This window comes from Triticum dicoccoides, chromosome 4A, assembly GCF_002162155.2.
Source record: "Triticum dicoccoides isolate Atlit2015 ecotype Zavitan chromosome 4A, WEW_v2.0, whole genome shotgun sequence".
Taxonomy (NCBI): Eukaryota; Viridiplantae; Streptophyta; class Magnoliopsida; order Poales; family Poaceae; genus Triticum; species Triticum dicoccoides.
Window position 1 is genome coordinate 641360061 of NC_041386.1, and position 14908 is coordinate 641374968.

The 14908-nt window shown below is 49.2% G+C and overlaps 1 pseudogene; it reads right to left on the reverse strand.

Annotated features, from left to right (window-relative positions):
• Window positions 1-11455: 11455 nt before the first annotated feature.
• LOC119283945 overlaps window positions 11456-14908 on the reverse strand; it is a 4136-nt pseudogene continuing 683 nt past the window's right edge.

Consider the following 14908-nt stretch of genomic DNA (forward strand, 5'->3'; position numbering starts at 1 on the left):
TGGGCTCCTTGGCAAGTGCAATAGCTCCAGTGTTGTCATAGAAGAGCTTGATCGGCCCCGACGCATTGGGTATGACTCCTAGGTCGGTGATGAACTCCTTCACCCATATTGCTTCATGCGCTGCCTCTGAGGCTGCCATGTACTCCGCTTCACATGTAGATCCCGCCACGACGCTTTGCTTGCAACTGCACCAGCTTACTGCCCCACCATTCAAAATATACACGTATCCGGTTTGTGACTTAGAGTCATCCAGATCTGTGTCGAAGCTAGCGTCGACGTAACCCTTTACGACGAGCTCTCCGTCACCTCCATAAACGAGAAACATTTCCTTAGTCCTTTTCAGGTACTTCAGGATATTCTTGACCGCTGTCCAGTGTTCCTTGCCGGGATTACTTTGGTACCTTCCTACCAAACTGACGGCAAGGTTAACATCAGGTCTGGTACACAGCATGGCATACATAATAGAACCTATGGCTGAGGCATAGGGGATGACGCTCATCTCTTCTATATCTTCTGTCGTGGTCGGACATTGAACTGAGCTCAATTTCACACCTTGTAACACAGGCAAGAACCCCTTCTTGGATTGATCCATATTGAACTTCTTCAATATCTTATCAAGGTATGTGCTTTGTGAAAGACCTATGAGGCGTCTTGATCTATCTCTATAGATTTTGATGCCTAATATATAAGCAGCTTCTCCAAGGTCCTTCATTGAAAAACTTTTATTCAAGTAGGCCTTGATGCTGTCCAAGAGTTCTATATCATTTCCCATCAAAAGTATGTCATCTACATATAATATGAGAAATGCTACAGAGCTCCCACTCACTTTCTTGTAAACGCAGGCTTCTCCATAAGTCTGTGTAAACCCAAACGCTTTGATCATCTCATCAAAGTGAATGTTCCAACTCCGAGATGCTTGCACCAGCCCATAAATCGAGCGTTGGAGCTTGCACACTTTGTCAGCATTCTTAGGATCGACAAAACCTTCCGGCTGTATCATATACAATTCTTCCTTAAGGAAACCATTAAGGAATGCCGTTTTGACGTCCATTTGCCATATTTCGTAATCATAGAATGCGGTAATTGCTAACATGATTCGGACGGACTTCAGCTTCGCTACCGGCGAGAAAGTCTCATCGTAGTCAACCCCTTGAACTTGTCGATAACCCTTAGCGACAAGCCGAGCTTTATAGATGGTCACATTACCATCCGCGTCTGTCTTCCTCTTAAAGATCCATTTATTTTCTATGGCTCGCCGCTCAACGGGCAAGTCAGTCAAAGTCCATACTTTGTTTTCATACATGGATCCTATCTCGGATTTCATGGCTTCTAGCCATTTGTCGGAATCCGGGCCCGCCATCGCTTCTTCATAGTTCGAAGGTTCACCGTTGTCTAACAGCATGATTTCCAAGACAGGGTTGCCGTACCACTCTGGTGCGGAACGTGTCCTTGTGGACCTTCGAATTTCAGTAGGGGCTTGATCAGAAGTATCTTGATCATTGTCATTAAATTCCTCTCTAGTCGGTGCACGCACCTCAGGAACATTTTCTTGAGTTGTGCCATTTTCCGGTTCAAGAGGTAATACTTCATCAAGCTCTACTTTCCTCCCACTTACTTCTTTCGAGAGAAACTCTTTCTCCAGAAATGACCCATTCTTGGCAACAAAGATCTTGCCTTCGGATCTGAGGTAGAAGGTGTACCCAATAGTTTCTTTTGGGTATCCTATGAAGACGCATTTTTCCGACTTGGGTTCGAGCTTTTCAGGTTGAAGTTTCTTGACATAAGCATCGCATCGCCAAACTTTTAGAAATGACAGCTTAGGTTTCTTCCCAAACCACAATTCATACGGTGTCGTCTCAACGGATTTCAACGGAGCCCTGTTTAAAGTGAATGCGGCAGTCTCTAAAGCATAGCCCCAAAAAGAAAGCGGTAAATCGGTAAGAGACATCATAGATCGCACCATATCTAACAGAGTGCGATTACGACGTTCGGACACACCATTACGCTGAGGTGTTCCAGGCGGCGTGAGTTGTGAAACTATTCCATATTTTCTTAAGTGTGCCCCAAACTCGTGACTCAAGTATTCTCCTCCACGATCTGATCGTAGAAACTTGATTTTCCTGTCACGTTGATTTTCAACCTCACTCTGAAATTCCTTGAACTTTTCAAAGGTTTCAGACTTGTGTTTCATTAAGTAGATATACCCATACCTACTTAAATCATCAGTGAGGGTGAGAACATAACGATAGCCACCGCGAGCCTCAACACTCATTGGACCGCACACATCAGTATGTATGATTTCCAATAAGTCGGTTGCTCGCTCCATTGTTCCTGAGAACGGAGTCTTGGTCATTTTACCCATAAGGCATGGTTCGCATGTGTCAAATGATTCATAATCAAGAGACTCTAAAAGTCCATCAGCATGGAGCTTCTTCATGCGTTTGACACCTATGTGACCAAGGCGGCAGTGCCACAGGTATGTGGGACTATCATTATCAACCTTACTTCTTTTGGTACTCACATTATGAACATGTGTAGCATCACGTTCGAGATTCATAAATAATAAACCATTCACCATAGGAGCATGACCATAAAACATATCTCTCATAAAATGGAACGACCATTATTCTCAGATTTAAAAGAGTAGCCATCTCGAATTAAACGAGATCCTGATACAATGTTCATGCTCAAAGCTGGCACTAGATAACAATTATTAAGGTTTAAAACTAATCCCGAAGGGAGATGCAGAGGTAGCGTGCTGACGGCGATCACATTGACCTTGGAACCATTCCCGACGTGCATCGTCACCTCGTCCTTTGCCAGTTTCCGCTTATTCCGCAGCCCCTGCTTTGAGTTACAAATGTGAGCAACTGCACCGGTATCAAATACCCAGGAGCTACTACGGGCACTAGTAAGGTACACATCAATTACATGTATATCACATATACCTTTTGTTTTGTCGGCCTTCTTATCCGCTAAGTACTTAGGGCAGTTCCGCTTCCAGTGACCGCTTCCCTTGCAATAAAAGCACTCACTCTCGGGCTTGGGTCCATTCTTTGGCTTCTTCCCAGCAGCTTGCTTGCCGGGCGCGGCAACCTCCTTGCCATCCTTCTTGAAGTTCTTTTTACCCTTGCCTTTCTTGAACTTAGTGGTTTTATTGACCATCAACACTTGATGTTCCTTCCTGACTTCTACCTCTGCTGATTTCAGCATAGCAAATACTTCAGGAATGGTCTTTTCCATCCCCTGCATATTGAAGTTCATCACAAAGCTCTTGTAGCTTGGTGGAAGCGACTGGAGGATTCTGTCAATGACCGCATCATCCGGGAGATTAACTCCCAGCTGAGTCAAGCGGTTATGCAACCCAGACATAGTGAGTATGTGCTCACTGACAGAACTGTTTTCCTCCATCTTACAGCTGAAGAATTTGTCGGAGACTTCATATCTCTCGACCCGGGCATGAGCTTGGAAAACCATTTTCAGCTCTTCGAACATCTCATATGCTCCATGTCTCTCAAAACGCTTTTGGAGCCCCGGCTCTAGGCTGTAAAGCATGCCGCACTGAACGAGGGAGTAGTCATCGAAACGTGCCTGCCAAGCGTTCATAACATCTTGTTCTGCAGGGAGAACGGGTGCGTCACCAAGCGGTGCTTGTAGGACATAATCTTTCTTGGCAGCTATGAGGATGATCCTCAGGTTCCGGACCCAGTCCGTATAGTTGCTGCCATCGTCTTTCAGCTTGGTTTTCTCTAGGAACGCGTTGAAGTTGAGGACTACGTTGGCCATTTAATCTACAAGACATATTGTAAAATATTTAGACTAAGTTCATGATAATTAAGTTCAACTAATCAAGTTATTAATGAACTCCCACTTAGATTAGACATCCCTCTAGTCATCTAAGTATTACATGATCCGAGTTAAACTAGACCGTGTCCGATCATCACGTGAGACGGACTAGTCAACATCGGTGAACATCTTCATGTTGATCGTATCTTCTATACGACTCATGCTCGACCTTTCGGTCTTCCGTGTTCCGAGGCCATGTCTGTACATGCTAGGCTCGTCAAGTCAACCTAAGTGTTTGCATGTGTAAATCTGTCTTACACTCGTTGTATGTGAATGTCTGAATAAAACACCCGATCATCACGTGGTGTTTTGAAACAGCGAACTGTCGCAACGGTGCACAGTTAGGGGGAACACTTCTTGAAATTAGTATGAGGGATCACCTTATTTACTACCGTCGTTCTAAGTAAACAAGATGCAAAACATGATAAACATCACATGCAATCAAATAATAAACGTGACATGATATGGCCAATATCACATAGCTCCTTTGATCTCCATCTTAGGGCTCCATGATCATCTTGTCACCGGCTTGACACCATGATCTCCATCATCATGATCTCCATCATCGTGTCTCCATGAAGTTGCTCGCCAACTATTACTTCTACTACTATGGCTAACGCGTTTAGCAATAAAGTAAAGTAATTTACATGGCGTTTCTTGATGACACGCAGGTCATATAAAAGAATAAAGACAACTCCTATGGCTCCTGCCGGTTGTCATACTCATCGACATGCAAGTCGTGATTCCTATTACAATAGCATGAATATCTCATACATCACATATAGATCATTCATCATTCATCACAACTTTGGCCATATCATATCACAAACCACTTGCTGCAAAAACAAGTTAGACGTCCTCTAATTGTTGTTGCAAGTTTTACGTGGCTGAATTAGGGTTCTAGCAAGAACGTTTTCTTACCTACGTTAAAGCCACAACGTGATTTGTCAACTTCTATTTACCCTTCATAAGGACCCTGTTCATCGATTCCGCTCCAACTAAAGTAGGAGAGACAGACACCTGCCAGCCACCTTATGCAACTAGTGCATGTTAGTCGGTGGAACCGGTCTCACGTAAGCGTACATGTAAGGTTGGTCCGGGCCGCTTCATCCCACAATACCGCTGAAGCAAGAAAGGACTAGTAACGGCAAGAAAGTTGACAAATCTACGCCCACAACAAATTGTGTTCTACTCGCGCAAGAAGAACTACGCATAGACCAAGCTCTGATACCACTGTTGGGGAACGTTGCAGAAAACAAAAATTTTCCTACTCGTTTCACCAAGATCATCTAGGAGTTCATCTAGCAACGAGTGATTAGATGCATCTACATACCTTTGTAGATCGCGAGCGGAAGCGTTCAAAAGAACGGTGATGATGTAGTCGTACTCGACGTGATCCAAATCACCGATGACCAGCGCCGAACGGACGGCACCTCCGCGTTCAACACACGTACGGGACGGGAGACGTCTCCTCCTTCTTGATCCAGCAAGGGGGAAGGAGAGGTTGATGAAGATCCAGCAACACGACGGCGTGGTGGTGGATGCAGGGCGTCACAGCAGCAGGGCTTCGCCGAGACTACGAGGGAGAGACATAACGGGGGAAGGTGGAGGCGCCAGGGGCTGGTGTGAAATCCCTCCTCTCCCCCCAACTATATATAGGGGTGCCAAGGGGGGGCGCCGGCCCTAGTAGATGAGATCTACTAGGGGGGGCGGCGGCCAAGGGGAGGTTTCCCTCCCCCCCAAGGCACCTAGGGGTGCCTTCCACCACATGGACTCTTCCATGGTGGAAACCCTAGGCGCATGGGCCTATAGGGGCTGGTGCCCTTGGCCCATCTAGGCCAAGGCGCACCCCCTACAGCCCATGTGCCCCCCCGGGACAGGTGGCCCCACCCGGTGGACCCCCGGGACCCTTCCGGTGGTCCCGATACAATACCGATAACCCCGAAACTTGTCCCGATGCCCGAAATAGCACTTCCTATATATAATTCTTTACCTCCGGACCATTCCGGAACTCCTCGTGATGTCCGGGATCTCATCCGGGACTCCGAACAACATTTGGGTTTCTGCATATACATATCTTCATAACCCTAGCGTCACCGAACCTTAAGTGTGTAGACCCTACGGGTTCGGGAGACAAGCAGACATGACCGAGACGACTCTCCGGTCAATAACCAACAGCGGGATCTGGATACCCATGTTGGCTCCCACATGCTCCACGATGATCTCATCGGATGAACCACGATGTCGAGGATTTAATCAATCCCGTACGCTATTCCCTTTGTCTATCGATATGTTACTTGCCCGAGATTCGATCGTCGGTATCCCAATACCTCGTTCAATCTCGTTACCGGCAAGTCACTTTACTCGTACCGTAATGCATGATCCCGTGACCAGACACTTGGTCACTCTGAGCTCATTATGATGATGCATTACCGAGTGGGCCCAGTGATACCTCTCCGTCATACGGAGTGACAAATCCCAGTCTTGATCCATGTCACCCAACAGACACTTTCGGAGATACCCGTAGTCTACCTTTATAGTCACCCAGTTACGTTGTGACGTTTGGCACACCCAAAGCACTCCTACGGTATCCGGGAGTTACACGATCTCATGGTCTAAGGAAAAGATACTTTGACATTGGAAAACTCTAGCAAACGAACTATACGATCTTGTGCTATGTTTAGGATTGGGTCTTGTCCATCACATCATTCTCCCAATGATGTGATCTCGTTATCAATGACATCCAGTGTCCATAGTCAGGAAACCATGACTATCTGTTGATCAACGAGCTAGTCAACTAGAGGCTCACTAGGGACAGGTTGGTGTCTGTTATTCACACATGTATTACGATTTCCGGATAATACAATTATAGCATGAATAAAGACAATTATCATGAACAAAGAAATATAATAATAATGCTTTTATTATTGCCTCTAGGGCATATTTCCAACAGTCTCCCACTTGCACTAGAGTCAATAATCTAGTTACATTGTGATGAATCGAACACCCATGGAATTCTGGTGTTGATCATGTTTTGCTCTAGGGAGAGGTTTAGTCAACGGATCTGCTACATTCAGGTCCGTATGTACTTTACAAATCTCTATGTCTCCATCTTGAACATTTTCACGAATGGAGTTGAAGCGACGCTTGATGTGCCTTGTCTTCTTGTGAAACCTGGGCTCCTTGGCAAGTGCAATAGCTCCAGTGTTGTCACAGAAGAGCTTGATCGGCCCCGACGCATTGGGTATGACTCCTAGGTCGGTGATGAACTCCTTCACCCATATTGCTTCATGTGCTGCCTCCGAGGCTGCCATGTACTCCGCTTCACATGTAGATCCCGCCACAACGCTTTGCTTGCAACTGCACCAGCTCACTGCCCCACCATTCAAAATATACACGTATCCGGTTTGTGACTTAGAGTCATCCAGATCTGTGTCGAAGCTAGCGTCGACGTAACCCTTTACAACGAGCTCTTCGTCACCTCCATAAACGAGAAACATTTCCTTAGTCCTTTTCAGGTACTTCAGGATATTCTTGACCGCTGTCCAGTGTTCCTTGCCGGGATTACTTTGGTACCTTCCTACCAAACTTACGGCAAGGTTTACATCAGGTCTGGTACACAGCATGTAATAGAACCTATGGCTGAGGCATAGGGGATGACGCTCATCTCTTCTATATCTTCTGCCGTGGTCGGACATTGAGCTGAGCTCAATTTCATACCTTGTAACACAGGCAAGAACCCTTTCTTGGATTGATCCATATTGAACTTCTTCAATATCTTATCAAGGTATGTGCTTTGTGAAAGACCTATGAGGCGTCTTGATCTATCTCTATAGATTTTGATGCCTAATATATAAGCAGCTTCTCCAAGGTCCTTCATTGAAAAACTTTTATTCAAGTAGGCCTTGATGCTGTCCAAGAGTTCTATATCATTTCCCATCAAGAGTATGTCATCTACATATAATATGAGAAATGCTACAGAGCTCCCACTCACTTTCTTGTAAACGCAGGCTTCTCCATAAGTCTGTGTAAACCCAAACGCTTTGATCATCTCATCAAAGCGAATGTTCCAACTCCGAGATGCTTGCACCAGCCCATAAATCGAGCGTTGGAGCTTGCACACTTTGTCAGCATTCTTAGGATCGACAAAACCTTCCGGATGCATCATATACAATTCTTCCTTAAGGAAACCATTAAGGAATGCCGTTTTGACGTCCATTTGCCATATTTCGTAATCATAGAATGCGGCAATTGCTAACATGATTCGGACGGACTTCAGCTTCGCTACCGGTGAGAAAGTCTCATCGTAGTCAACCCCTTGAACTTGTCGATAACCCTTAGCGACAAGCCGAGCTTTATAGATGGTCACATTACCATCCGCGTCTGTCTTCTTCTTAAAGATCCATTTATTTTCTATGGCTCGCCGTTCAACGGGCAAGTCAGTCAAAGTCCATACTTCGTTTTCATACATGGATCCTATCTCGGATTTCATGGCTTCTAGCCATTTGTCGGAATCCGGGCCCGCCATCGCTTCTTCATAGTTCGAAGGTTCACCGTTGTCTAACAACATGATTTCCAAGACAGGGTTGCCGTACCACTCTGGTGCGGAACGTGTCCTTGTGTCCACTAGTAGGACTCCTCCCCCTTGGAAACCCTAGGCGCATGGGCCTTGTGGGGCTGGTGCCCTTGGCCCAAGCAGGCCAAGGCGCACCCCCTACAGCCCATGTGGCCCCCGGGGATGGGTGGCCCCACCCGGTGGGCCCCCGGGACCCCTCCGGTGGTCCCGGTACAATACCGATAACCCCGAAACTTGTCCCGATGCCCGAAACAGGACTTCCCATATATAAATCTTTACCTCCGGACCATTCCGGAACTCCTCGTGACGTCCGGGATCTCATACGGGACTCCGAACAACATTCGGGTTACTGCATATACATATCCCTACAACCCTAGCGTAACCGAACCTTAAGTGTGTAGACCCTACGGGTTCGGGAGACAAGCAGACATGACCGAGACGACTCTCTGGTCAATAACCAACAGCGGGATCTGGATACCCATGTTGGCTCCCACATGCTCCACGATGATCTCATCGGATGAACCATGATGTCGAGGATTCTATCAACCCCGTACGCTATTCCCTTTGTCTATCGATATGTTACTTGCCCGAGATTCGATCGTCGGTATCCCAATACCTCGTTCAATCTCGTTACCGGCAAGTCACTTTACTCGTACCGTAATGCATGATCCCGTGACCAGACACTTGGTCACTCTGAGCTCATTATGATGATGCATTACCGAGTGGGCCCAGTGATACCTCTCCGTCATACGGAGTGACAAATCCCAGTCTTGATCCATGTCACCCAACAGACACTTTCGGAGATACCCGTAGTCTACCTTTATAGTCACCCAGTTACGTTGTGACGTTTGGCATACCCAAAGCACTCCTACGGTATCCGGGAGTTACACGATCTCATGGTCTAAGGAAAAGATACTTTGACATTGGAAAACTCTAGCAAACGAACTATACGATCTTGTGCTATGTTTAGGATTGGGTCTTGTCCATCACATCATTCTCTCAATGATGTGATCTCGTTATCAATGACATCCAGTGTCCATAGTCAGGAAACCATGACTATCTGTTGATCAACGAGCTAGTCAACTAGAGGCTCACTAGGGACATGTCGGTGTCTGTTATTCACACATGTATTATGATTTCCGGATAACACAATTATAGCATGAATAAAGACAATTATCATGAACAAGGAAATATAATAATAATGCTTTTATTATTGCCTCTAGGGCATATTTCCAACACATAGGAGACAGCATGCGCTTCTTTTTCTTCTGGGTCGTTCTCCTCATAGCACCACCAATAGACCCGAGCACCTCCTGGATGATGTTTTAAGCATATTTGGCACTCAGGATAATCATGCTGCTGCTCACGCACTTGCTGCTGCTGTTGCTGCTGTCAAGGGCGCCCTCTGAAGCCGCTGCCTCGATTGAAGGACGAGGGCTGGCGGTCACCGCGGTCACCGCGGCCACGCCCCTTCCTCCTCGCCCGTGGGATCTGCCGCGAGACTGTCCACGGCCCCTGTAGACCGCATTAGCAGATGAGTGGAACCCGCCTGAAGCTGAGTCGCCTAGCATCTCCATCCTTTGATCAAAGGCAGAGATCTGAGAAAAAAGATCATCGGCGGTGATGGTGTTCTTGACAGCGCCGATCGCCGCCACCACGGAGTCGTAGTCACGGTCTAGTCTGGCCAAGATGTAGTCCACCATCTCCGGATCAGAGACGGGGCGGCCGGCAGCAGCTAGTTCATCGTCGAGGCTTTTCATCTTCGCCATATACGCCGAGCTTGACATGCTGCCCTTCTTTGTGTTGGTGATGGCGATTCTCAGATTGGTGATCCGAGATTGCGACTGCGAGGCGAAGAGGTTCGTCACCGTCGTCCAGAGTTCAAAGGTGGAGTCCTTCCCGATGACCTGCGCAAGGATCTCTGGCGAGATGGAATTCAGAAGATAAGACAAGACCTGCTGGTCTTTGGCAATCCAAGGCCCATACAGAGGGTTCGGCTCTAGGGCCGTGGTTTTGTCTGCCTTCGTGACCTCCACCATCTTAGGCGGAGCGGCGTCTGTGTTGTCGAGGAGTCCAGTCACCTGCGCACCTCGCAGGGCTGGAAGCACCTGAGTCTTCCAGAGGATGAAGTTTCCTCTTGCGAGCTTCTCAGATGGTGGCGAACCGAGGTTGAGGGCGACGCCGGCAGAGGAAGCCATGGAGACGATGGTATTTGAATTCTAGGGTTTTGGTTTGTGGCTAGATGTATGGAAAGAGGTGGCTCTGATGACCATGTAAGATTACGTGCGAACTCCCTGCTCCCTCGATGGGGAGAGGCATCGATATATATTGACTATCGGCAGGAGTCTGCCTTGGCATACAAGGAAAGTACAAGAGGTAGAGAAGGATACGGAGAGAGAGAGAGATAGGTTCGGATTACATATTTTCTCTAACAGATATGTTTCTATAAAGTTGGTCGAACTTTACAAAGTTTGACTTTAAACAAATCTTATATGCAAAGTAAAAAATACATGAGGGAGTACGTATCATGAAGATCACAGGTAAAGTACCCACAAACTATTGTTGGTTGGCAACTTGAAATATCTCTCCTCTATATTAGTACTTCGTAAATATAAGATGTTGCTATAGTTCAAATTTGAACTATAAAAACGTCTTACATTTAGGAGCAGAGGTTGTACTTGTTTCTTTTAACACGGTATAGATGCAGGCGCCCATACATATACACATACACTCATCCTTATGGACGCACCACCTATCCCTACAAGCATCTTCGAGAGACTGAGTCGGCACATCTTTTCAAGATTGACGAACTCATTATAAACGCCTTCGTAGTCGACAAAAACATCTCCTCGCATTGCACATACATTGTTAAAAGGCCTGAATACATTCAGAAAAATATAAACACTAATGTCTAAGTCTAGAATTTGATCCCCGGTGGACCGAGGATGTACGGTTATCCTCTAAGCATCCAACCATAGGTTGGTCCGGTGAGGTTGTACTTTGTTAGCAATAAGTAACAATTGTGTTGAGGTACTACAAGCTGCTCATGCCGTTGTTATTTGTTTGGGTTTCTACATGTACAGAGACGCGTCCACAGGCACAGTAAGTCAGTAACCACAATTATAGAGAACTAATGGGAGCCTAGCCTAGCTAGCTACGCGGACTGCATGCGCGCCGGCCGTCACGTACCGAGCCCCCCTCCGGCTGGCCTATTGTGCTCACCAGGCGACGTCCTGGTGGGCGTGTAGGCCGGAGATGGCATCGGAGCGCGCACCACTGTGTCCTCTGCCTCCTCGTCCTCCGCCGCGTCCGCCGGCGCCGAGGTCGGGTCATTCCTCCGGTCGTACCGCTGCACCACGAGCACGGACGCCGTCGCCGAGAACTCTGCTGTCGCCAGGTAGCTCCCCACGGGTCCAAGCTCCGGGCAGTCGGTCTTCTCCATCAGGGGTATCGCTTGCGCCGACCGCCCGGTCATCACCAGATTCTTCCCCCTCCCGAACGCCTTGATGGCCGCCGCCACCTCCAGCCTCTCCCGCGCCACCACCTCCTCGTAGCACACCGACTCGCCGGGGAAGACGTGCTTTTGTATGGCCACCTCGTCGACGTCGGCGAGCTCGTCGTCCGCGGCGCTGCGCGGGTTGACCGCCGTCGCAGCAGCAGCCGCGCTGAAGCGTACCACGGTGAGAACGATACCGGGGTGCTCGGCCATGCGGGCGGCGTAGGCCAGTGCCTCGCGGTCGTCGGGCCCGCCGAAGAAGAGGAGGAGCACGGTGTAGGAGACGTCGGGCGCCGACACCTGCGCCATGCCGCCGAGCGCCCGGTCCACGAGGATCGCCACCGTGCACGGCGCCTTCCGGAGCACCCGCACGTTCGCGTGGTGGTACGCCCGGTCCACGCACGCCTCCATCGTCCCGTCGTGGCAGAGTATCTTGTGGAACGGGAGCACGATGACGGCGGCCCGTTTTTGCACCGCCGAGTTGACGATGTCCTCGTGGATGGTGGCCAGGTCGGAGATGGCCGTCATCGGCTTCACCGTCACGGCGCTCAGCCTCTGGAACGCCTCGAACGCCACCTGCACCTCCTCCCCGCCCGCGACCTTCCGCCCGAGCCGGCCCGAGAACGGCAAGCCGTTGCGGCGCGCGCGCTGCACCATGGTGATCGCCGACGACCGCTCCGAGAGCTCCACCAGGTGCATGGCGTACATGGTGAGCTTGCTCCGCCGCGTGCCACGCGACGCCTCCACCAGGTTGATCAGCGTCGGGATGCCCCGGCTGGCGTGGAAGCACGCGAGCACCCGCAGCTCGCTGTCGGCATCGGCGTCATCGCGCTCCATGGTGCGGTGCGTGTACGACGACTGCCGCCGGGCCGGCTTGTACACGGCGGTGACGGCCGGCGTCGTCAGGAACGTGGTGACCAGCGCCATGAGCACGAGGATGGCGAATGCCTCCTCGTTGAGGACCTTGCGGTCGCGGCCGATGTTGAGCACGATGAGCTCCACGAGCCCCTTGGTGTTCATCATCAGCCCCAGCGCCACCGCCTCGCGCACCGGCACCCGCATCAGCAGCGACGTGAGCACTGTGCCGCCGATCTTGCAGACGCACGCCGTCATGATTGCGAGCAGGAGGAGCCCCCACGACTTGGCGCCGGAGATGGTTGCCACATTCGTCTTGAGCCCGCTGGAGACGAAGTAGAGCGGCAGGAACAGCGACGACACGATGTCCTCGATCTTCTCGGTGAGCGCGCCGGCGAAGGCGCCTTCCTTGGGGACCAGCACGCCGATGACGAACGCGCCGAACAGCGCGTGTATACCGATGGTGTCGGTGGCGAATCCGGCGGCAAGGACGATGGCCATTCCGCCGCAGACGAACGACTCCTTGACCGGCTCGCCTTCGGGGGACCGGCGGGCCATGTACAGGAGCAGCGGCCTGACGAGCAGGGTGGCGAGGCCAACGAAGGCGGCGCCGGAGAGGAGCACGTAGATGGACACGAACGGCGAGCCGTTGCCCGAGAGCGCGATGGCGAGCGCGAGCAGTATCCACGCCGTGATGTCGTTCACGGCGGCCGCCGACATGGCCATGCGGCCGATCTCGGTGGTGAGGAGCTTGAGCTCGGCGAGGATGCGGGCGAGCACCGGGAAGGCCGTGATGGAGAGCGCGACGCCCATGAAGACGATGAACGGGACTTGCGGGGCGTCGGGCGCGATGGCGGCCCGGAGCACGAGGGAGGAGTCGACGCCGAGCGCGAAGGGGACGGACATGCCGGCCACGGCGATGGCCAGGGCGCGGCGGCCGGTGCGGCGGAGCGACGCCGGGTCCAGCTCCAGGCCGACGAGGAAGAGGAAGAAGAGCAGGCCGATGGCTGCCAGCGTGTCCAGCACCATGAGGCTCTCCCTGGGGAAGACGTTGTGGAGGAAGACCTTGCTCCGGCCGAGCGCCGACGGCCCGAGGAGGACGCCGCCCTGCATTTCGCCACCAGTAGCAGTAACATTAACATGAGCTTGCATTGCTATAACCGGAGATACATGCCCATAATGTGGAAATTCTGATCAAGTGATTTTTGACTGATTTGACAGTGCTTGAGCATGAAAACCTACTTCGATTCCATAGGCGACATGGACTAACTCCCGATTAATTTGGACATTACCAAAACCATTCGAACTACAAACGCACAAATGCTCCAACACACCGGTCACACTGCAATTAGACGGTGGTGTCCTCTGAAAATCAAACTTTGGCGTGTTTCTTTTGAAAACAACAATAATTAAGTGAACTTCAAGCAAAAGTCTTAAAACTACTTTTGGTTCCTACCATCATATCTTGAGAATAAAAAATACTCCCTCTGTTCACTATTACTATAATTGTTTTAGATATTTCAATATAGATTACATACACGTATTTTAAGCTAAATTCTCAAGAATACACTTCACCCAACAATCTACGTTAAAAAACAGAGCTTTTGGAAAATTAAGGTAAGAATTTGTCCTTCCAAAAACAGTTTGATGAAAAAAGGGATATTACTATAACTGAATAGTGTTGGGGAGGCGGGAGTGAACTTTTCGCCACGAAATGCACATGGGGTTAAAAATTTCAGGAATACTAATGGTCTAGTATGCATTTTTTTTGTTGCTATGAATATAAGTTTTTAGTTTGTATTTTCCTTATTTTTATAAATTTCGACACGGGTTGGGATTAAATCTCAATGGATAGTTGTCGGACCAAAATAAATAAATATTTCGTTTGTAGGTTAAAATTTCTTTCTCAAATTTAGAAAGTACCTAAACGTATAAACTTCTACTCACATATTCCTTAAAATCCTTATTTTAAAACTAATTTTACTTCTTAATTAGGTATTACATTTTGCTCCCCTACTTACAGTACTAATTATGTGAGTATGTGAAGCACTACTCCAAACTCAATTACTGGTAGGAGTAGTACATATTACTCGCATCCCAAAATTAGGCAAAGGCAAAAGTAGAAGATGTCTAAT